General features: G+C 41.9%; 1 protein-coding gene and 1 long non-coding RNA gene across 5 annotated transcripts in view; one reads left to right on the top strand and one right to left on the bottom strand.

Annotated features, from left to right (window-relative positions):
• The window catches only part of LOC122708276, a 70761-nt gene that overhangs the window by 12209 nt on the left and 34002 nt on the right, over positions 1-24550 (top strand). Inside the window, exon 3 of one of the 2 annotated variants that reach the window (XR_006345084.1) lies at positions 5089-6897. The exons of the other annotated variant lie outside the window; for it this stretch is intronic. This is a non-coding gene — a long non-coding RNA (uncharacterized LOC122708276). Of the gene's footprint in view, positions 1-5088; positions 6898-24550 lie in introns of those variants that run through there. 2 annotated transcript variants of the gene reach the window in all.
• The window catches only part of HSD11B1 (hydroxysteroid 11-beta dehydrogenase 1), a 60932-nt gene that overhangs the window by 4034 nt on the left and 32348 nt on the right, over positions 1-24550 (bottom strand). The window lies entirely within an intron of this gene.

Consider the following 24550-nt stretch of genomic DNA (forward strand, 5'->3'; position numbering starts at 1 on the left):
CCTCTGCCTTTTCTAAAAGCAACTTGAACATCTGGAAGTTCATGGTTCACATACTGTTGAAGCCTGGCTTGGAGAATTTTGAGCATTACTTTACTAGCATGTGAGATGAGTGCAATTGTGTGGTAGTTTGAGCATTCTTTGGCATTGCCTTTCTTGGGGATTGGAATGAAAACTGACCTTTTCCAGTCCTGTGGCCACTGCTGAGTTTTCCAAATTTGCTGGCATATTGAGTGCAGCACTTTCACAGCATCATCTTTCAGGATTTGAAATAGCTCAACTGGAATTCCATCACCTCCACTAGCTTTGTTCATAGTGAGCTTCCTAAGGCCCACTTGACTTCACATTCCAGGATGTCTGGCTCTAGGTGAGTGATCACACCATCGTGATTATCTGGGTCATGAAGATCTTTTTTGTATAGTTCTTCTGTGTATTCTTGCCACCTCTTCTTAATATCTTCTCCTTCTGTTAGGTCCATACCATTTCTGTCATTTATTGAGCCCATATTTGCTTGAAATATTCCCTTGGTATCTCTAATTTTCTTGAAGAGATCTCTAGTCTTTTCCATTCTATTGTTTTCCTCTATTTCTTTTCATTGATCACTGAGGAAGGCTTTCCTATTTCTCCTTGCTATTCTTGGAACTCTGCATTCAGGTGAGTATATCTTTCCTTTTCTCCTTTGCCTTTCATTTCTCTTCTTTTCACAGCTATTTGTAAGCCCTCCTCAGACAGCCATTTTGCTTTTTTGCATTTCTTTTTCTTGGGGATGGTCTTGATTCCTGTCTCCTGTACAATGTCACGAACCGCCATCCATAGTTCATCAGGCACTCTGTCTATCAGATCTAGTCCCTTAAATCTATTTATCACTTCCACTGTATAATCGTAAGGGATTTGATTTAGGTCATACCTGAATGGTCTAGTGGTTTTCTAATTGGTTTTCTTCAATTTAAGTCTGAATTTGGCAATAAGGAGTTCATGATCTGAGCCATAGTCAGCTCCCGGTCTTGTTTTTGCTGACTGTATAGAGTTTCTCCACCTTTGGCTGCAAAGAATATAATCAGTCTGATTTTGGTGTTGACCATCTGGTGATATCCATATGTAGAGTCTTCTCTTGAGTTGTTGGAAGAGGGTGTTTGCTTTGACCAGTGTGTTCTCTTGGCAAAACTCTATTAGCCTTTGTCCTGCTTCATTCTGTACTCCAAGGCCAAATTTGCCTGTTATTCCACATGTTTCTTGACTTCCTACTTTTGCATTCCAGTCCCCTATAATGAAAAGGACATCTTTTTTGTGTGTTAGTTCTTGAAGGTCTTTTAGGTCTTCATAGAACCATTCAACTTCAGCTTCTTCAGCATTACTGGTCAGGGCTTAGACTTGGATTACTGTGATATTGAATGGTTTGCCTTGGGAATGAACAGAGATCATTCTGTCATTTTTGAGATTGCATCCAAGTACTGCATTTTGGACTCCTTTGTTTACTATGATTCCTACTCCATTTCTTCTAAGGGATTCCTGCCCACAGTAGTAGATATAATGGTCATCTGAGTTAAATTCACCCATTCCAGTCCATTTTAGTTCACTGATTCCTAAAAATGTCAATGTTCACTCTTGCCACTCCTGTTTGACCACTTCCAATTTGCCTTGATTCATGGACCTAACATTCCAGGTTCCTATGCAATATTGCTCTTTACAGCATCAGACTTTGCTTCCATCACAAGTCACATCTACAACTTTGTGTTGTTTTTGCTTTGGCTCCATCTCCTCATTCTTTCTGGAGTTATTTCTCCACTGATCTCCAGTAGCATATTGGGCACCTACCGACCTGGGGAGTTCATCTTTCAGTGTCCTATCTTTTTGCCTTTTCATACTTTTCGTGGGGTTCTCAAGGCCAGGATACTGAAGTGGTATGCCATTCCCTTCTCCAGTGGACTGCATTTTGTCAGAACTCTCCACCATGACCCGTCCATCTTGGGTGGCCCTACACAGCATGGCTCATAGTTTCATTGAGTTAGACAAGGCTGTGGTCCATGTGATCAGATTGGTTAGTTTCCTGTGATTGTGGTTTTCAGTCTGTATGCCCTATAGCATAACTTATTCCTTATATCCTTTGTAAGAGGAGAGAGTGGAGGTGTCCTGAGACCGTAGAACATTGTTATAATGAAAAATGAAAGTGAAAGTTGTTCAATCATGTCTGACTCTTTGCGACCCCATGGACTATGCAATCCATGGAATGTCTAGGCCAGAATACTGGAGTGGGTAGCCTTTCCCTTCTCCAGGGGATCTTCCCAACCCAGGGATCAAACCCAGGTCTCCTGCATTACAGGCAGATTCTTTACCAGTTGAACCACAAGGGAAGCCCAAGAATACTGGACTGGGTAGCCTATCCCTTCCCCAGTGGATCTTCCTGACCCAGGATTCAACCCGGGGTCTCCTGCATTACAGGTGGATTCTTTACCAACTGAGCTATTAAGGAAGCCCATTGTTGTAATAGTTACTTTAAAATCCTTGTCTGCTAATTCTAAAATCTGGGTCATTTTAGTACTGATCTCCATTGATTGCCTTTCCTCTTGAATATGGGTCACATATCATATTCTTGTATGTGCAGTGACTTTTCATTGTATGCTTGATATTGTTAGTCTTTGGATTCTGTCATATTCTTCCAAAGAGTATTGATTTTTATTTTTTGGTGGGCAGTTAATTTGGCTTCCCTGGTTGCACAGATGGTAAAGAATCTGTCTGCAACGTGGGCTTGATCCCTGGGTTGGGAAGATCCCCTGGAGAAGGGAATGGCTACCCACTTCAGTATTCTTGTCTAGAGAATCCCATGAACAGAGGAGCTGGTGGGCTACAGTCCATGGGGTCGCAAAGAGTTGGATACGACTGAATCAAAGACATTCACTTGGCTGAAACTCTGGGTCTCTTGCAGTAGGTGCCAAGTGAAATCTCTGTTTAATTATTTGAATATTAACTGAGCTTCTTGATGGCTAGACTGCTCTGTGAGTATTTCAGGGGATGAACAGAGATTTGAGAAAAGTTTATACATAGAGTTTGGTGCTCTTCTACTGTGGCTCTTTTCTTTCTGGGATGTCTTCCTTCACTTTCCACCTGCTACAGAAACCCCAGGCTCTTCCTTTTGCTTCTACAAGGTACTAAGGTGGCAGATTTCCGGCCTGAAAATGGCACTGATAGGGACCTGCTCTTGAGCATAAGCTACAAAATTGGGAAAATCACCCAGTGTCATTCCCCTCTTTCAAGTGCCAAAAGCTCTCCAGTTTATGTCTTCTTTTTCTTCTTCTCTTCAGTGCTTTCAATGGTTGTTTTGTATATTTTTTCCAAGTTTGTTATCTGGGGAAGGTTGGTCTATTAGGTATTGCCCTGCTATTATGTTAGAGAATTTGCCTGCAGTGCAGGAGACCTGGGTTTGATCCCTGGATCAGGAAGATGCCTTGGAGAAGGAAATGGCAACCCACTCCAGTATTTTTGCTGGAGAAGGAAATTGCAACCCACTTTAGGATTTGCCTGGAAAATCCTATGGACAGAGGAACCTGGCAGTCTACAGACCACGGGGTCGCAAGAGTCGGACACGACTTAGGGACTAAACTACCACTACTGTTATTATTGGAATTGGAACCTCTGTGTGTTATTAAAAATAATAAAGTTGCATTCCAAATCAATAAAGGGAAAATGACTTATTCAATAAAGATGTTGGGAAAGTTGGTTAACTAATTGGAAAAAAGATTGTTAACTCCTTGTTTCATATCATATATAAAAAATGATACATGGAAAATTGTGGCAGGTGATGTTGCCATGTCCATTTCCCTTTCTTTAATAAAAGAACCTAATTTTATTCAGGATAGCAATGTGTTGAGATAAAAATATTTACTTCCTCAAGATTCCCTTACTCTTTTGGGTAGTTGTGTGCTCTAGACCCGGCCAGTGAGAAATCTAGCAGATGGGTCTCCAGGAAAGATATCGATTACCTGATAAAATAGATGAATTCAGGTGGCTTGTAGCTTTTATGTTTTGCCCTTTCTCCTTCTTTCTAAGTAGACTACAGATACAATGCCTAGAATTGCATTAGTCATTTATGAACTTGAGGAAATGCTCTATATTAATTATGTAATTAAGGATTATAGTACAAAAATGTGCAATGAGCTTAGATTTTTGAAGATCTGGTACCTCCAAAAAACCAGTTCTGGACTACTTATTGCCTGAGAAAAAGGAAACCTTATTTAGTGTTAAGCCATTGTAAGTGGAGTTTTGTTACATGTGCAGCAGAATGCACCTCCTGACTGATTAAAAATTTAATCATAGAAAGAGGATAATAGAGGCAAATCATGATCAGGTTCTTATTTATGAAAAATCATTCTAGCATAAAAGTTAAAAACATGTTAAGGCCAGGAATATTTGATTATAGAAAATGTAAAATTTCTGGATGTCAAAATGGCAACTATAATAATTTCACTATAAAGATAAAGGGTAAAATGATAAACTAGAAAATCATTTTCAACATATTAGGCAGACAAAAGCTTAATATCCTCAACCTCTAATGTATAAAGAGCTCTTAGAAATGCAAAAATACAAGCAAATCTCTGTAGGGAACCACTCCATCCTCAATCCTCAGCCACGAGTTTTGGGTTAAGATAACTCTGTAGTCAAGTTCTAGGAATGGGTGTGTGACACGGGATGTGCGGTTTCTGATACCACTGGGTTACTGACTAGTCTAAGGCTGAACCAAAGCAAGACCCAAGCAGGGCTTCCAGATATGTTGTAGCCAAACCAGAGATTAGTTTCCTTTTCTTCCTCTGTATTAGAACCCCAAGTGAATTCATGTTTCCACCTGTCGCAGGAACTGCAGTATTGTCTCCATTTGTCTTCTGCCCCTCTTCCTTAGTGGCAGAATCCAAAATTTATAGCTGGGCTCACAGTTATCTGGAATAAAGTCCACATTCCTCAGCTTCTCTCAGCCAGATGTTGCCAGATGACTCGGTGCTGTCCAATAATTTGTACACAGAAGCATGTCATGTGATTTCTGGGATACATCCTTAAAGGAAGAAATCAGTCTCTCCCTTCTCAATCCTTCCTCCTTCTTAGGTTGTGACTGTTGGCTGTGACTCCAGAACTATCATGGATCATGGAGTAGAAGCTTCGTGTTGAGAATGGCAGAGCATCTAGAGAAAAGGAAGGAACCTGGCTGACCGTGAGCTGCCCTCCTAGCCCTATACTGGTTACTTCCAGACTTTATTTACCTTTATAACTTGTTACATCCACTATTATTTTAGGTTTTTTGTGTCAGAGAGCCGCACTTCGCTGTTGAGAGTCCCTGTCGCTTTGACATAGTCCATGTGCCAAAGGGAAGCCGATACTATCTCTAAATCTAGGGGTGGCTCGTATGATTTATTTAATACCATCATCCCTGCCCACAGTTGATACAGGGATGGGCGTGGGCCCCATTTTGGACCAGTGAGGCTCGAGGGGAATTTTGTTGGAGTGTCTGGGAAAGTTCTTTGTCCTTTTAGGAGAGTTTCTTAAAGTAGAAATCCTGTTTCTCTTCTGCTGGATGTTTTTGTGTATGGCTGAAATTGTTGCAGCTATCTCATGACCAGCCTGAGGATGAAGCTGCACGTGGAAGAGAGCAGAGCCAAGAGAGTCATGGGGACACTGAACTTGAGCCAAGTCAACTGTGAAGCCAGCCCTGCATCTGGACTTCAGTCATGTCAATAATTTTCCTTATCGTTTAAGTCAAAAATAGATCCAAATTGCTTACAAGAATAGCAAAATGGCTAAAAGTATGAGCTCTAGAGTGAGATGACCAGGGTGTGAAATCCCAAGCATACCATTTCTTAGCTATAATATGTGGATAATAATATTACTAAGCTGAAGTAATCCATGTATTAGATTTAGCACAAGCTGACATAGAAAGCACTTAGAAATGCCATTATTATTAGTATTTCAAACTGGTGAGAAAAGTGTAAGCTGTTCAAAAAATCATGTGAGAATGAACAGCTAGCCACTTAAAGAAAAGAAAAATGCCATTCTAATAAACAGATTCAAATTATATTAGGCAGTACTTTGTGAAAACTAAAAGAATACAGTATGGATGAATATATAATCTCAAGGTAAGAGATACTTTTAAAGCATGAACTCAAAGGCATATGCTCTAAAGGAAGAGATAAAGAGATCTGAATATATGAGATTTAAACAGCGTCAGTGTACTCAAAATGCTCACCACTGCCTCCCTACACAGATCCCCTTCAAAAAGGTTTTGCATTTCCATCCACAGAAGATCAGGTCAGTGGTGGTTAATGTGCACAATGGCTTGAACACTCATCAGGTCTCTCTCAAGAAACTGAAATAAGCAACTCTAGGATTCTAATTAGCTGCTGTGAACTTTGAACTAAAACTTTATATAAGACTTGGACTTGAGTAACCATTTACAGTCATGGAAAGGGCTAAGTAAACAGACAAAAAAAATAGGCAGCCACATGGAGGAGACAAAGAAAATAAGCATTAAAATTGGAGCTAAATAAGAGCTAAAGTTTATTTAGCTCTTTTATATAATTTAAAGTCTCAAGGCTAAGTCATTGCCTACAGTTGCAGAGTTGGAGAACTAGAATTCAAAATTTGATTCTAGTGGCTCACACACATGATGATGTTTGCTCTATAGAAGTCATTGTTCTTTATATGAGTGTTTCTTAGGAGCCATGCGTCAAATCCAACCTTTCCTGGAGTGGGTGAAGATTCTCTCTACTTGACAGTTAAGCCCCAAATAGGCAAAATTTATGAAAAGCAGAAATATTTACACTTTTAAGCTGACAGCTGCTGTGAAAGTGCTGCACTTAATAGGCCAGCAAATTTGGAAAACTCAGCAGTGGCCCCTGGACTGGAAAAGGTCAGTTTTCATTCCAATCCCAAAGAAAGACAGTGCCAAAGAATGTTCATATTACCACACAATTGCACTCATTTCACATGCTAGCAAAGTAATGCTCAAAATTCTCCAAGCCAGGCTTCAACAGTACATGAACAGAGAACTCCCAGATGTTCAAGCTGGATTTAGAAAAGGCAGAGGAACCAGAGATCAAATTGCCAACATCCGCTGGGTCACAGAAAAAGCAAGAGAATTCCAGAAAAACATCTACTTCTGCTTCGTTGACTACACTAAAGACTTTGACTGTGTGGATCACAACATAATGTGGAAAATTCTGAAAGAGATGGGAATACCAGACCACCTGACCTGCCTCCTGAGAAACCTGTATGCAGGTCAGGAAGCAACAGTTAGAACTGGACATGGAACAACAGACTGGTCCCAAATTGGGAAAGGAGTACCTCAAGGATATATATCATCACCCTGCTTATTTAACTCCTATGCGGAGTACATCATGCAAAATGCCAGGCTGGATGAAGCACAACTGGAATTAAGACTGCTGGGAGAAATAGCAATAACCTCAGATATACAGATGACACCAGCCTTCTGGCAGAAAGTGAAGAGGGATTAAAGATCCTCTTGATGAAGGTAAAAGAGGAGAGTGAAAAAGCTGGCTTAAAACTCAACATTCAAAAAATGATGATCATGGCATCTAGTTCCATCACTTCATGCAAATAGATGGGGAAACAATGGAAACAGTGACAGACGTTATTTTCTTGGGCTCTAAAATCACTGCAGATGGTGACTGCAGCCATGAAATTAAAAGACACTTGCTTCTTGGAAGAAAAATTATGACAAACCTAGACAACATATTAAAAAGCAGAGACATTACTTTGCTGACAAAAGTCCATATTGTCAAAGCTTTGGTTTTTCCAGTAGTCATGTATGGATGTGAGAGTTGGACCATAAAGAAGGCTGAGCACTGAAAAATTGATGCTTTTGAAGTGTGGTGTTGGAGAAGACTCTTGAGAGTCCCTTGGATTGCAAGGAGATCAAAGCAGTCAATCCTAAAGGAAATCAGTCCTGAATATTCACTGGAAGGACTGATGCTGAAGCTGAAACCCCAATACTTTGGCCACCTGATGGGAAGAACTGACTCATTGGGAAAGACCCTGATGCTGGGAAAGATTGAAGGCAGGAGGAGAAGGGGACAACAGAGGATGAGATGGTTGGATGCCATCACTGACTCAATGGACATGAGTTTGAGCAAGCTCTGGGAGATGGTGAAGGACAGGGAAGCCTGGTGTGCTGCAGTCACGGGGTTGCAAAGAGTTGGACAGGACTGAGCAACTGAACAACACCAGCAAAGCTGACAGGTGAGGGTACCCATAAATAGATAGGGCTAGTTACCCCTGGTCCTTTTGTGTTAGTTTCCCGGTGCTGCCATAACAAATTTACAGAAACTTGGAGGCTGAGACAACAATTTATTCTCTCACAGCTCTGGAGGTTAGCTGTCTAAAACCAAGGTGTCAGCAGGGCCACATTGCCTCCAAAGGCTTTCGTGAAGAATCCTTTCTTATCTCATCAAACTTCTAATGTCTGCTCCTCATCTTTGGTGTTCCTTGGCTTGTAGATACATCACTCCAGTCTCTGCCTCCATCTTCACAAATTTGGGTATGTCTTTTGCTCATTTTATTAAGGCACTTTTCATTGGATTTAGATTCATCCGGATAATTTGGGATGATCTCATCTTGAGATCCTAAATTACATCTGCAAAGATCTTTTTTTCATATAAGCTCACATTCACAGGTCTCACGTGGACAATGTTTGCGGAGGGGGGTTGGTGGTTACCATTTGGTCCTTATCCTCTTCTAGTTGATGATAAAGATATTGCCTCTGGCATTTCTTAATGTATCTGTCTGGGTAGCAACAGAAATGCAGAAGCAAGGGACCATGTGAACCTATAGTCTGCATTCTTGTAGCAGTGATATTTGTCCCACTAATGGAGCTTAGTGTATCCCATTTTCTAGTCTTTTTCTACAAAATTAGTTAATAAATTAGTTTTTGGCTGTGTTGGATGTTCATTGCTCTGCACGGGCTTTCTTTAGGTGGCAGCCCGCGGGAACTACTCTTGCAGTGCCTGTGGGCAGAGCATGGGCCGGAGAGTTCGACTCAGTAGTTGCGATGCACAGGCTTAGTTGCTCCGTGGCGTGTGGGACCTTCCCGGACCAAGGATTGAACCTGTGTCTCCTGTACTGGCAGGGGGATTCTTAACCACTTGACCACCAGGGAAGTCCCCACTTTCTATTCTTGATTATGACTTAGGTAATGCTCAAAGTACAGAAAAGGATTCTAAACTGTTTTGCAGGAGAAAGGGAGACAGATTTTTTTTTTTTTTATTGTTGTTGTTCCTAAAGGGAAAGAAGAAAAAAGGAGAGGGATAGGAAAGGAGCCAGACCTGGCAGAAGAGTTTTGAAAAATTCATCAAATAGATGTATGGTTTCAAAATACAATATAAGAGGTGAAGCAAAATACTGAACTGACATACAGATGACCAATAGGCACATGAAAAATGCCCAACATTGCTAATTTTTAGAGACATGCACATGAAAACTACAATGAGGTATCATTGCACGCTGGTCAGAATGGCTATCACCAAAAAATTTAGAAACAATAAATTCTGGAGAGGGTGTGGAGAAAAGGGAGCCCTTCTATGCTCCTGGTAGGAATGTAAGTTGGTACAACCATTATGAAGTTCCCCTAAAAACTGAGAACAGAGTTACCATACGATCCTACAACCCCACTTCTGAGCATATATTGCCCGAGAAAAAGGAATAGACCCACAGACAAAGAAAACAAACTTATGGTTACCAAAAGGGAAAGAGAGGGAGGGATAAATTAGGAATTTGGGATTAACAGATACACTACTATGTATAAAATAGATAACCAACAAGGACCTACTGTATTAGCATCAGGAACTATACTGGATATTTTGTAGTAACCTGTAATGGAAAAGAATCTGAAAAAGAATAGATATGTATGTATAACTGAATCACTTTGGTGTACTCCTGAAACTAACACACACACATACATGAAGAATACTGAATTATTAGATAAGAGTCAAGATTGAACTGACTACTGAAAGATATTCATCTTTATCATGAAAAATTATGCACGAGGTACACTGCAACCTAATTACTTATGGGGGCTGTCAGTTTTTCAGAAGGCTGCAGCTGTCACTAACGTTCATTATAACCATATTTCATCTGTCAAATTCCGTGGCCTGCCATTGACCTGCCAACCTTTAAGCCAGTAGTTCTCAGATTTAATTCCCACAAGGACTATGTGGTAAGAACCTGCAAACTGGAGCCCACCTCCTCCTCAGATTCTTCTAGTTGGTGGTCTGGGTTGGAGGGCTGTGCTGAAGGGTTCAATGGGAAAGAGGGTCTTTATCCATAAACCATATCTAGGATGGTTTTAAGGGTGGTTATGGCAGAAGGAGAGGCATGGTGACATAAGCTTACTGAACCTGATCTAAGACCTCGCAGGAGAAATGGAGGGGGAAGGTCTTTGGAAGGAGGAGCAGTCTCTCACAATGACAGTTGGACGGGCTGTCAGTAAACTATCAGTTGTTGTATCTCTTTAAGGCTCAAACTAGTGTGATCAGGGAAAACATGTGTCCAAAATTTAAAGTGAATATTCAGGTGAAGAAAGATGTTGAGCTAATTAGGAAACTTCAGCTGCAGGTGGTAAAAGACTTGATGAAAAAAAATTCAGGAAGAGCCAGGGTGGTGGGGAAAAGGCTTGTACAAAAACTAGAGATGAGAATTGGGTTAGTTACAATGAAAAGCCAATAGAGCAGGAAAAATAATAACAAAGTTTGTTATATTTTCTCCTCTGTAAAGTATAGGCTTATAAGCACTTACCCAAAACCCTTAGGGCCTGATGTGTTATAGAATTATTTTTGAAATTTAGAAGATGGTGCAAAGCTTATACTATATATGGTGGTGTTGGTAGTGGTGGTGGTTTAGTCACTAAGTCGTGTTGGACTCTTTTGAAACCCCATGGACTCAGCCCACCAGGGTCCTCTGTCCATGGCATTTCCCAGGCAAGAATACTGGAGTCGGTTGCCATTTCTTCTCCAATAATGTTTATTGTTGTATACAATATGAAAGTGAAAGTCATTCAGTCATTTCTGACTCTGCAACCCCATGGACTACACAGCCCATGGAATTCTCCAGGCCAGAATACTGGAGTGGGTAGCCGTTCTCCAGAGGACCTTCCCAACCCAGGGATCGAACCCAGGTCTTCCACATTGCTGGCAGATTCTTTACCATCTGAGCCACAAGGGAAGCCCAAGAATACTGGAGTGGGTAGCCTATCCCTTCTTATCCCTTCAGGATAAGCCTATCCCTTATCCCAAATTAAACCAGGGTCTCCTGCATTGCAGGTGGATTCTTTACCAGCTGAGTTACCAGGGAATCCCATATACAATATGCAGTATTGTATACACTGTATACAACACTTCTAGTAGGACCTCGGGAGGTAGCCTGTAAGGAAATACATAATTTCTGCACTGAGATATTTAAAAGTTCACGCTGAGATAAAGGCTTTAAATAGCCTCACTTCAGTTCAAGTTAAATTAATTTTATATAATTACTTATTTTTTAAAAAATTCTTGTTTTTCAGAGCCTTTTTCTTTACCCCTCCCCGCCCTGCCACCAGTTTTTGCATTTTGAAATTGCAGATAAAGGATTGTAAAACAGTGTAGGCTCACTAAAGGAAAGCAGAAATGTATCAAAAAATAGAATAAAGAGGAAAAAGCCTCCTAGGTTCTCAGTATTCTAAAACAATCTGGGTGCATGTCACTAAAGTCTGTTTTCTCTTCAAAGCACTGTTCTCACTCACTTCCCCACACAATGCCACTTAGCTGTGTGAGGAGGCCCTTGCATTCGAAGTTTCAGAGAGCTGAAAAGGGCAGAGTCCCTTTTAAAAAACACAGGCTTCTATTTTTCAGAAAGGATCTTTGAGCTAAGGGGAACTGGTCAAGGTGGAATAAATAATACGTAAGAGGATGTTAAAATTTGACTTTTCCTGCTCTAGTTTCAGCTGAGGTTCAAAGATTGAGATTGTAGTAAACTTCAAAGGCCTCCATCTTCTGAAGAAGGTTCCAGACTACCTGGGCAACTTATTTAGGATGTGGTAACATAAACAAACCCCACCCCCTGCAAACCCTAAAAAACAAAATCAAGTTTGCAACATGTAGACCCTCAACTATGCTGAGGGAATGAGAAGGGCCGAAGGTGAAGAGGTCAGAGAGGACAGGTATTAGGGCAAAGAAATGAACAGTGTCTCGCTGAGCTTCCTAGAAGAAGGGGTTGATCCTTATGAGAGGAGCTTCAAGGGCACCTCATGGAGACCTTGTCCCCAGCAGTTTGGGGGGCACTCAGGGCTGGGGTTTGACCCAGGCTGGGAGGCGCTGGTTACGGGCAAGGCCCCTGCAGAGCTAGGACAAACTGTCATACGAAAGGGCACTCTCCCTGTAGGGGGCCCGAAATCCTGCCCACACTCTGCTCACCTCCCTATGGGCCTTGGCCCAGGGCTCATCCCTTCTCCCCTGGAGTCATTTCCAGTTCCTGCCCGAAAGCCCAGCAGTACGTGGTGAGTGTATCCCCTTGCACTCCCACTGTATTTTCAGAGTCTGACGGAAATGACACAAGCTACTGCTGTCCAGCTCACTGGAAGAATTCAATATCCCAGCAGGGTCCTCCGGGGAATGTGCACGAACCTCCAAAAACCCACGAAAGCACCCAGTGCCCGAGGTAGGTGTGGTCCCCCTCCCAGTCCAGAGAACATGAGATTTCGACCTGGACCAAAGTGCCCAGAGGACACCGAGGCTGTAATATCCGGGCACCAGCCAAGGAAGACCTTCTCCACCCTGCATCGTCCCTTTGATTCTTTAGGGGCGATCAGAGGGAGCCTGGTGAGGAGGAGGAGACCGGGGCAGGAGGACAGGCTGAACATATCTCTTTTCTATCCCAGATTTCCTAAGACAACAGGTTCAAGCTTGATGAGGGGGGAAGCTTTTTTTTTCCCCTTTTAAAAAAATATTATTTATTTATTTAGTCTGTGCCATGTCTTAGTTGAGGCACTCGAGATTTTTAGTTGCAGCTTGCAAACTCTTAGTTGCAGCATGTGGGATCTAGTTCCCTAACCGGGGGCCCCCTGCATTGGGAATGCAGAGTCTTAACCCCTGGACCACCAGGGAAGTCCTGGGAGAAGATTTGCTTAGAGGTAAGTTACAAACGGGTGGATGTTTTAATTACTGAAGTGAGACCTTTCCTGAAACTGGAAGCAGCCAAAAGATCCTTTATTATTCTAGAGTGTGCCATCTGCCCTTGATCGTGTCCAGGTTCAGAGAAGAACTCACCCAAAGAACAGGTCTCAAGGAAGGAATAAATTTGTTTTCTGATTGCACCCTATGGGATCCACTTGTTCAACTATTGTTCATAAACAATAGGCTGGAATATGAAACTAATTATATCAAATGGATAAATAAATAAATTACTGTTCTAACATGGGCTTCCCAGGTGGTTCAGTGGTAAAGAACCTGCCTGCCAAGCTGGAGACATGGGTTTGATCCCTGGGTGGGGCAGATCCCCTGGAGAAGGAAACAGCAACCCACTCCAGTGTTCTTGCCTGGAGAAGCCCACGGACAGAGGAGCCTGGCGGGCCACAGTCCACGGGGTCACAAAAAGTCGGACAGGGCTGAGTGCCTAAACCACCACTGTTTTAATATGCACTGAGCAGTCAGAAAGTGAAGGGATTAGAAGTCTGAGTGCTTTTGCTCAGGGTTCAGTTTTGGTTTATGTGGGGAGAACGGAGCCGGCAATTAGATTTATCTTCTGGGAAGTTTTAGACCACAAAGAAACAGAACTGTGGTGACCATATTTTCTAAAGCAAAATATAGGACATGGTGTCTGACAAGTAAGGGTGCAGACTTGGTGATAAATGGGCCAGACTGTTTGCAATTAGCTCTGTCCCAGAAACGCAAGGACTTAGCCACTGTAGAAACAGCAAGAGCCAGGGACCTGGCAGACTAGCTGTGTGCTGGAGCTTGTTAGCTGAGCGGAAGAGGTCAAAAGCAGGCCTCCGTGCTTGATTTCAGACTCTTGGTCTTCAGAACTGTGAGAAAATACATTTCTGTTGACCTCAGACCCGGCTTATGGTAATGTATTACAGCAGGTGTAAGGAACCAATAAACTGCATTCCTCACTTGTACGGTTATGTAGGAGAATGTCCTTGCTTGTAGGAAATGCATGCTGACATATTCAGGAATGATGGGATATCAGGTCAGCAACTGCCTCAATTAAAATAGCAATTACTTTCAAATAGTTCAGTTACAGGGCGATGGGGAAGTCATTTGTCCTATTCTTGCAACTCCTCCATAGGTCTGAAATTATTTCAAAAGACAAATAAATCCCTATCTTAGGGTTCTAGTGACTTGGAAGAAGTGATAGTGGATTTTGTGGGGCTTTTTATGGGTTCCTCAGAGGTCCCCAGAGACTTCCTTGGCATGAGCAATGGTTCCTCTAGCTCACTTCACTAAGCACCCTCCTCATTCCAGGGCTCCAGTCAGTCCAGTCTTCCTGACCCAGTCCATCCACCATCCCTGAGCAGGTGACCCCAGGCCAGTTCCTCTTCACCCCTCCCAGGTCTCTGGGAAGCCTGCTATGTGTGGATGTGTTTGATCCAATGATGCACGCAGCTTCACTCTCAAGTGAAAACAGTTTCAGCCCTGCCTCTTGCCTGTAGACTTGCAAGTGTGAGTCAAATACCAATCCCCAAACTCCAGGGACACTTGTAAAAGTCTCCAAATAATCCTCTTGAAGCCCCTCTCATGTGACATAAAGTGAAGGTGACGCAAATGCCTACCCTGAAACCTTCGTGGATGAACCTGACCCCTGCTGGATAAACACATGTGTCTGCTTAGTCACTCAGTCGTGTCTGACTCTGCCCGACCCCATGGACTGTATAGCCTGCCAGGCTCCTCTGTCCATGGGGATTCTCCAGGCCAGAATACTGGAGTGGGTAGTCATTCTCTTCTGCAGCAGATCTTTCTGACCCAGGGATCAAACCTGGGTCTCCCTCATCGCAGGCAGACTCTTTACGGTCTGAGCCACCTTGGAAGCCTATGAATACTACAGTGGGTAGCCTATCCCTTTTACTGGGGGATCTTCCCTACCCAGGAACCAAACTGGGTCTCCTGCATTGCAGGCAGATTCTTTACCAGCTGAGTTACTAGGGAAGCCCGGATGAACACACAGGACACTGACAAGTCTCTCTAAGCACAACTATTTAGGCTGCATGTGGGAGATTTGGTGATGTCGGTGGAATTGGTTTGGGCCCACCCTTCAACTGTGGGGATTCTTAAAATCTCTTTTTTTATTCTTGTCGTGGGAGAAGTGCTGAGGCTCTAAGGCAATCGGAGGAGCTACATTTCCCAGGCCCTCCTGTACCTGCACAGAAGTGCTCTTGCCAAAGTCACCTCGTGAAATTAAGCAACAGGCTTTATCTTATCTTCAAAGAATTTTGGGCTGATTCAACACCATGCGCTGCCTCCTCTTCAGCCAAAACCCTCCCCTGAGTGTCCTTCGCAACTTTGACTGCCCGTGTCAGTTCTCTCTTATTGGTTTCAGCTAGTCACTCCAATGAATATTCAGGACTGATTTCCTTTAGGATGGACTGGTTGGACCTCCTTGCATTCCAAGGGACTCTCATGAGTCTTCTCCAACACCACAGTTCAAAAGCATCAATTCTTTGGTGCTCAGCTTTCTTATGGTCCAACTCTCACATCCATACATGACTACTGGAAAAACCACATCTTTGACTAGATGGACCTTTGTTGGCAAAGTAATGTCTCTGCTTTTTAATGTGCTGTCTAGGTTGGTCATAGCTTTTCTTCCAAGGACCAAGCATATTTTAATTTCATGGCTACTCCATTTCTTTTAAGGGATTCTTGCCCAGAGTAGTAGATATAATGGTCATCTGAGTTAAATTCACCCCTTCCAGTCCATTTTAGTTCGCTGATTCCTAAAATCAGCAAACTCTGATTTTCTTGCCATCTCCTTGGAAGAAAAGTTATGACCAACCTAGACAGCATATTAAAAAGCAGAGACATTACTTTGCCAACAAAGGTCCGTCTAGTCAAATCTATGGTTTTCCCAGTAGTCATGTATGGATGTGAGAGTTGGACTATAAACAAAGCTGAGCACCAAAGAACTGATGCTTTTGAACTGTGGTGTTGGAGAAGACTCGTGAGAGTCCCTTGGAATGCAAGGAGGTCCAACCAGTCCATCCTAAAGGAAATCAGTCCTGAATATTCATTGGAATGACTGATGCTGAAGCTGAAACTCCAATACTTTGCCACCTGATGTGAAGAACTGACTCATTGGAAAAGATCCTGATGCTGGGAAAGATTGAAGGTAGGAGGAGAGGGGGATGACAGAGGATGAGATGGTTGGATGGCACCACCGACTCAATGGATATGAGTTTGAGTAAACTCCAGGAGTTGGTGATGGTCAGGGAAGCCTGGTGTGCTGCAGTCCATGGGGTCACAAAGAGTCGGACACGACTGAGTGACTGAACTGAAACTGAAAACTGTCATTGGGTTTAGGTCCCACCCAGGTAATCTTGGATGATATACTGAAAGATGCTTAACTTAATCACAACTGAAAAGACCTCTTTTTTTTTTTCTCCAAATAAGGTCACCTACATAGGTTCAAGGAGTTTGGATGTAGATGTGTGTTCTGAGGGCCACTATTCAACCTCCTCCATCAACATTGATTTATCCCTTTCATCTAATCCACTGGTGCCATTCAAGTTTGTCCCAGTGATATTTTTTACAGCAAAGGATTCAATCAGGGGTCATATTTTGCATTTTAGTTGTTATAACTCTTTAGCTTTCTTTAGGCTGCAAAATTCTCTAATTTTTCCTTGACTTTCATGACTTTGACATTATCAAAGAGTATTGCCAGTCATTTTGTACCAGAGCTGGCTTATCCTGGATGATGAGTGCTGGTTGTGCAGTGTTCATGAATTTTGCAAGCAGGTTGATCTCCTGTTGATATGGCTATCAAGAGATTATTTATACCATGGAAATGCTATAAATCAGGGTTCTGAATGTTCCCCTTATAGAGAGCTAGTTGGTAACCATTTACCAGCACACTACTGATGAATGTTCCTTAGTTCGGATTTTTGTTTCCTTATGATTTGATTCAGGCATGTATTTTTGACAGGATCATTACAAATAAATTTCTCCCCTTCACACTGTATCCCATCAGATGATGCATGATTTCAGTTTTTCCCAGTACTAGGGATATTAAGTAACTTTGTTCATTTGGTTCAGGTGGTGTCTGTCAGGTCTCTCCACTGTAAAATTACTCATTTCACACACACACCCCCATGACTGTAATCAATAAATATTTTGTAGGATCACACTTTTTGTTTCATTTTTTCACTTTCCCACTTTTTCAAATGATCTCAAGCATTTTAAAGCCTACAGTTCAGTGGTACTAAGTACTAATACATTCATGGTGTTGTGCAACTATCACCATCTTTTGTCTGCAGAACGCTTTGCATCTTGCAAACCTGAATCTCTGTACCTATTAAACACTAACTCCCTCTTCTGCCTCCTCTGGGTCTCTGGCAGCCACCATTTTACTTTTCTCTGCGATCTTGACTACTCTCCGTACCTCATATAAATTTGATTATGCAGTATTTGTCTTTTGTGACTGACTTACTTCACTTAGAACAATGTTCTCAAGGTTTATTCTTGTTGTAGCATGTATCAAAATTTCCTTTCTTTTTAAGATGAAATTGTATGTATGTCACAGCTCCGTAATTCAGTTTGCTTATCTGTTATCTGTCCACGGACATTTGGGTGGCTTCAGGGTTTTAGCTGTTGTGAATAATGCTTCCCTGAGCGTACAGATATCCCTTCAAGACTCTGCTTTCTGAAAATACGGAATCACTGTGTTGTACACCTGAAACTAATATAACATTGTAAGTCAACTATACTTCAATTTAAAAAAGGAAGGAAAGAAAAGAAAGACACTACTTTCAGTTCTTTTGAGTATATAACCAGAAGTGGAATTTCTGCATCATGCGGTAATGCTGTTTTTAATTTTTGAAGGAACCTCCATCTGTTTCCCACAGTAGCTGTACCATTCTACATTCTCACCAACAGTGCACAAGAGTTCTGATTTCTTCACATCCTTGTCAACAGTTGTTATTTTTTATTTCTGTTTTTGATTTTGGCCATCCTAACAGTTATGAGGTGACATCTTATGGTTTCAATTTGCCTTTCTCTGGTAATTAGTGATGTTGAGCATTTATTATGTAACTCTTGGCTATTTGTATGTCTTCTCTGGGGAAGTGTCTATTAAAGTCCTTGCCCATCTTTGAATCAGGCTGTTTTGTTGTTGTTGTTGTTGTTGTTGAGTAGGGTCGTATTTTGAGACTATATAAATACTGTATTTCTTATTAAATTTTACCCACTAGGTTTAGCATTGATTGGTGCTTCTTGGAAAAAGACTACTGTCAGTCAGTTAGTTAGTTCAGTCACTCAGTCATATCCAACTCTTTGTGACCCCATAGACTGCAGCATGCCAGGCCTCCCTGTCCATCCCCAACTCCCGGAGTTTACTCAAACTCATGTCCATCGAGTCGATGATGCCATCCAGCCATCTCATCCTCTGTTGACCCCTTCTCCTCCTGCCCCCAATCCCTCCCAGCATCAGGGTCTTTCCCAATGAGTCAACTCTTCGCATGAGGTGGCCAAAGTACTGGAGTCTCAGCTTCAGCATCAGTCCTTCCAGTGAACACCCAGGATTGATCTCCTTTAGGATGGACTGGTTGGATCTCCTTGCAGTCCAAGGGACTCTCAAGAGTCTTCTCTAATACCACAGTTCAAAAGCATCAATTCTTCAGCGCTCAGCTTTCTTCACAGTCCAACTTTCACATCCATACATGACCACTTGAAAAACCATAGCCTTGACCAGACGGACCTTTGTTGGCAAAGTAATGTCTCTGCTTTTTAATATGCTATCCAGGTTGGTCATAACTTTCCTCCCAAGGAGTAAGTGTCTCTTAATTTCATGGCTGCAATCACCATCTGCAGTGATTTTGGAGCCCCCTAAAATAAAGTCTGACACTGTTTCCACTGTCTTCCCCATCTATTTCCCATGAACTGATGGGACCAGATGCCTTGATCTTAGTTTTCTGAATGTTGAGCTTTAAGACAACTTTTTCACTCTCCTCTTTCACTTTCATCAAGAGGCTCTTTAGTTCTTCTTCACTTTCTGCCAAAAGGGTGGTGTCATCTGCATATCTGTGGTTATTGTTATTTCTCCCGGCAATCTTGATTCCAGCTTGTGCTTCTTCCAGCCCAGCATTTCTCATGATGTACTCTGCATATAAGTTAAATAAGCAGGGTGACAATATACAACCTTGATGTACTCCTTTTTCTATTTGGAACCAGTCTATTGTTCCATGTCCAGTTCTAATTGTTGCTTCCTGACCTGCGTAGAGATTTCTCAAGAGGCGGGTCAGGTGATCTGGTATTCCCATATCTTTCAGAATTTTCCACAGTTTATTTTGATCCACACAGTCAAAGGCTTTGGCATAGTCAGTAAAGCAGAAATAGATATTTTTCTGGAACTCTCTTGCTTTTTCAATGATCCAACGGATGTTGGCAATTTGATGTCTGGTTCCTATGCCTTTTCTAAAACCAGCTTGAACATCTGGAAGTTCTCGGTTCACGTATTGCTGAAGCCTGGCTTGGAGAATTTTTAGCATTACTTTACTAGCGTGTGAGATGAGTGCAATTGTGTGGTAGTTTGAGCATTCTTTGGGATTGCCTTTCTTAGGGATTGGAATGAAAACTGACCTTTTCTAGTCCCGTGGCCACTGCTGAGTTTTCCAAATTTGCTGGCATATTGAGTGCAGTACTTTTGCAGCATCATCTTTTAGGATTTGAAATAGCTCAGTTGGAATTCCATCACTTCCACTAGCTTTGTTCATAGTGATGCTTTCTAAGGCCCACCTGACTTCACATTCCAGGATGTGAAGTCAGGCTCTAGGTGAGTGTACACATTCTGGCTCTAGGTGAGTGTACACACCATCATGATTATCTGGGTCAAGAAGATCTTTTTTGTACAGTTCTTCTGTGTATTCTTGCCACCTAATGACTACTGTGATGGTTGCCAAATGGTTGCCTAACTTCTTTATTCCTTCTGTATTTATCATTTGGCTTTTTATTGTATGGGAAAACCTTATTCTCTCCCTGCTTATTTACTCATGTATTTATTTATGTCATTATGAATTCTTATTGTCTGTAATAGCTTATAATCTGTTTTTATCATTACTATTTATTTGAAAGTCCCAATGGTCCTAGATGGTCCTAGATTTGTCTCGTGGGAGCCCTTGAAAAGTTTCTGTGTGTTAATAACATGTCATTATTCTTTGAGCAGTTTTTTCCTTATAGGCACAACACCATTTCTCTGAGAAGTCTTGGTTTCTTTTAGTACAGGATGATATTTAGAAACTAAGATCTGGGTGCTAAATGTGCTCCCAAGGCCTCTCAGATGACAGAACTAGAGAATATATGCACACACATATAGACACATGTATCTATATTTCTATATCTATCTATGTAGATTAAAAGTTATTGATTCATACCAACACCTCCAATTCCAATCAACATCACATGATTCATTCTAATTTTCTTCCCTTTCATATTTATAACTCCAGAAATGAGAACGTAGCTTTTGTTATCCTCAACATATACCACTTATTTGATTAAGGTGATTAATCTGCAGTTGCTTCTGTGCCCTTTACGTGGATGTCTTTCCAGTGTACCTGGGCTCTGACACCCCATGCCAGGCCACAAGGATGCCCTCCTCAGTCTGCACTGGGCTGCCCCATCGCAGCCCCCTTGCACATACCTTCTCTGTCTCTCTTAGTTCTGAAGCCCCATGCCAGGTTCCGTGTGGACATCCTCTGCTGCCCGCTTGAGCTCTGAAACTTTACACCAGACCACCTCTGCTGCCCCTGTGTGGACACCCTCCTTATCTCAGCCTCAGTATCTCAAGTTAGACAACCACTACTTCTCCACAGAAGCAGTATTTAAGGAAAATCATGCAAAGGCTAACTTCTTAGGTTGCACAGTTATAAAAAATCCGCCTGCCAATGCAGGAGACCCAAGAGACATGAACTTGATTCCTGGGTTGGGAAGGTCCTTTGAAGTAGGAAATGGCAACCTGCTCCAGTATTCTTGCCTGGAAAATTCCATGGACAGAGGAGCCTGATGGACTGCAGTTTATGGGGTTGCAAAGAGTTGGACATTGCTGAGCACACACACTGCGCACATCAAAGGCTGTTCGAGGAACTCAGACATGTCTATACCATTGCCTACCTTGCTTCTAGTCTAGCTCTGTCTGCCCTTAGCATGGCCTCACTGATTTGACCTGAGTCAATGACTGTACCTCTCTAGGCTGGTCATCATAAGTGATTTGGGGGCTTGACTTATAAAATTCAGCTGAGCCAGTTAGATACCTCTTCTTTGGAGGGAATTTAGAGTTGGAAAATGGAGAGACCAAGAGAATAGGCAATGGGGCTGAAGTCACGGGTACACTGCGGGCTGAGAAGGGGCTGTGATGGCCAGATTGACTCTGTCCCAAGTGAAGCGGAGCTTAATGGGGAGAGCAGGAGTTAGGAGCAGATGCATTGAGGGAAGCAGGTATGACTTAACCATGCTAGCTCTGGGAGATCCTAGCTGCAATTCCCTTGAGGCCAGCTGTCTCCCAAGGGAAGGATTGAGACAGATGTGTGCCCAATGTGGGCCAGTGATTTGGCGCCTCTTCAAAATAATATTCTTTAAATATCATTCATTACATTTAATTATTTAGTGAGTACTAGAAAAGACTAGTTTTCTAATGCTAGAAATAAAGAATTTATGATATGCACTTATTATATGGAAGTTCCTGAACAAGACAAGTTCATGGGAAAAATGTTAGATGATTTAAAACCCATAGAATACACTCAGCTCAGTCACATGTTAATTGGAATCTGACTTCAGGCACATGTCCATTGGCTGTTTTCAGGTAGGTGTTGGTAGTTTTGCTTATAGGTGTATAGACAGGTTGAAAAAAATTCTACAAAAAATGTTCTTGTTTATATATCTATGATTGGATTGATGATTATTCCTTGATAGACTCTTAGCATTTTATTTGTTGGGTGAATTTGGGACCCACCAGAACCCTGAAGGCTCCCCCTACCCCAGATACAAAAGCCCCTCAATGTACCCCACTTCTTGATTTTAGAAAAGTTGAAGTCTCCCAGGACTCCCAGAGTTACGAAAGAGTAGGCTCGAGCAGTTAATGATTAGGACAGTAGAGTCCTAATAGTCTCAGTGTCTGACGCATATTCCTGGGCTGTGTCTCAGATACTCTAACTGCCACAAGAGGACATGACATAAAGCTGTTCCATCTTGAGCAGCACTGAATCTATGACTAATACAATTCTAAGAACTGGTCTCAAGAGAATGAGATTAACATTATTACTCATCATGATCTACATCTTTTTGGGCATCAAAATAATTATGCTTGCTCTGCCCGCATTCACATAAGCAGACATTTAAAACTGTCAGCAGAGAGATGCTACAGATCCATGATGGCATCTTGAACTCAGAAAATATGGAGTCCTTTGTCAGCATAAAGAAATTAGAGAAGACAGACCTTCACTCCTAAACCCATAGAAATGGAATGATGTTTGACAGTGAGTAATTGAAACAGCTCTTTTGCTCCTTTCCTGTTTGCCCATTTCTGTTCCCCTCTGGCCTCAAAAGAACCTAACTATAGGGATGAGGTCACTTGGCAATTTAAACTAACTTCTGAGTTATGCTATCCTGAATGCATACCATGCCCGCCTAACTTGTTGATTTTTTCCTAGATTAAAAGAAGTAAGAATGAAGAATTATGTATTTGAAGGATAACTAGCTCTGTACCCCCAGTAGTCCCCTTAGCTATCCTGCAGGCAGATTATGGGGGCGAGATAACCTCTGAAGGGAGAGAGAGTCAACCAGTCTGCATACAATGGAGAAGGATGCAGAACTCAGCCTCCTGCCTTGATGATTCACTCAGATTCTTTCCCTCCTTTTCCCTTCAGAAACTGTCATGGCTGAGCAGAATCTCTGGAGTTGGTCTCAGGACACGGGTCCACTTTCTCCCAAGATTGTTGGCTTTTCTCATGGAAGTAACTTTCCTTTCTACTGACACTTGTCTCTTAAATTATTGGCTTTTGAGTGGCAAGCTAGCCGAACCCGAGCTCATTAACAAAATGATGGGAAAATTCAAGGCTATATACTGACTATAGAATGTTCATATTCCTCATGTGGAATACACATTGCCAAATTGCTTTAGGTACAATGAAAACTGAAGGACAAGACTTTTAAAGATCAATAGTGAAAACCAGTTAAAATAAATAGAAGAACTATATCCTTTCCCACCAGGAGGGTAAGAGTGCCCATCTCACACCCACTTTGTAGAGTTACATATAGTCCGTAAGAGTTGACAGTGTTGTAGGCAAACAAAAAACCAACTAAACAAGAAAGACACCTTCACCTCTCCATGGTATTTGGTGTTTCAGTCATTTGAATTTATTTGTTAACTTGTGAGATTGAGTACAATCTCTGTCCTCCTGAAGTTCGCCATCCTGAGAGGTGAAACATTTTGCTTTTGCTTGCTGTACAGAATCCTCTCCCTTACTTTTCTTTAAAAAAAATTATTCTAACAAAATTCATACCCAGCTTGTTGTACAATAAGCAGCTCCAAAGTGAATAAAATGAAAGGTAAAAGCCCCTTTCTTTAAATATAGGTCAACTCACACTACATATACTGTTCCGTGAACATATGACTCTTATAGTCAATACTCATAAAAATGTACATGGTATTTCACTTCCATTTAGGAACCTGCCCCTAGTGGTAAGTATTCGGATTTCTTTTGGCATCTTTATGACCATGAAGAATGCAGTGAGGATCGCTTGCAACCGGGATGTGGGCTTCAGAGCGTAGGTGCCTTGCCTTCCTCTCCTGCTCATGGCTGCAGTCCCAGCATCTGCAGCTATGCCTGGCTTAGTGTGGACCCACCATTCATATTTTTTGATAACTGAATTGACACACTTGGGAAGTACTTATGCAAGTTTACCTGTAGCATAAATTTGTCAGGTGTAGCATTAATATTTCTCTCCCCAGCCATTCCTCATTTTGAAATACCTTTGAGTAGATTTCTTCTTTTTAAAATTAAAGCTTTTTTCAAGAAGAAACCTCCCTGGGTCAAGCTCAACCATCTAAAGCTATCTAATGTCACCAGGTCAAATTCACTTTTCACTGTATAACTTTAAATTCAGCTGTTTCAGTGATATACCTTTGTCAGACTTTGCAGTATGAAGCTGCATGCGACATTGATTCACTGTATTTACTTTTAGAAGAGTTTTTTAAAATATCTTAATAGGCAATGACATGGAAGAACAGTTCACAGAATAGAAAATATAGATGACCTGTAAACACATGAACATGAAATTCACTCATTAATTACCTGACTTTTATGAAATATCCACCACAGGCCAGGTGC

The sequence above is a fragment of the Cervus elaphus genome, chromosome 14 (assembly GCF_910594005.1).
Source record: "Cervus elaphus chromosome 14, mCerEla1.1, whole genome shotgun sequence".
NCBI lineage: Eukaryota > Metazoa > Chordata > Mammalia > Artiodactyla > Cervidae > Cervus > Cervus elaphus.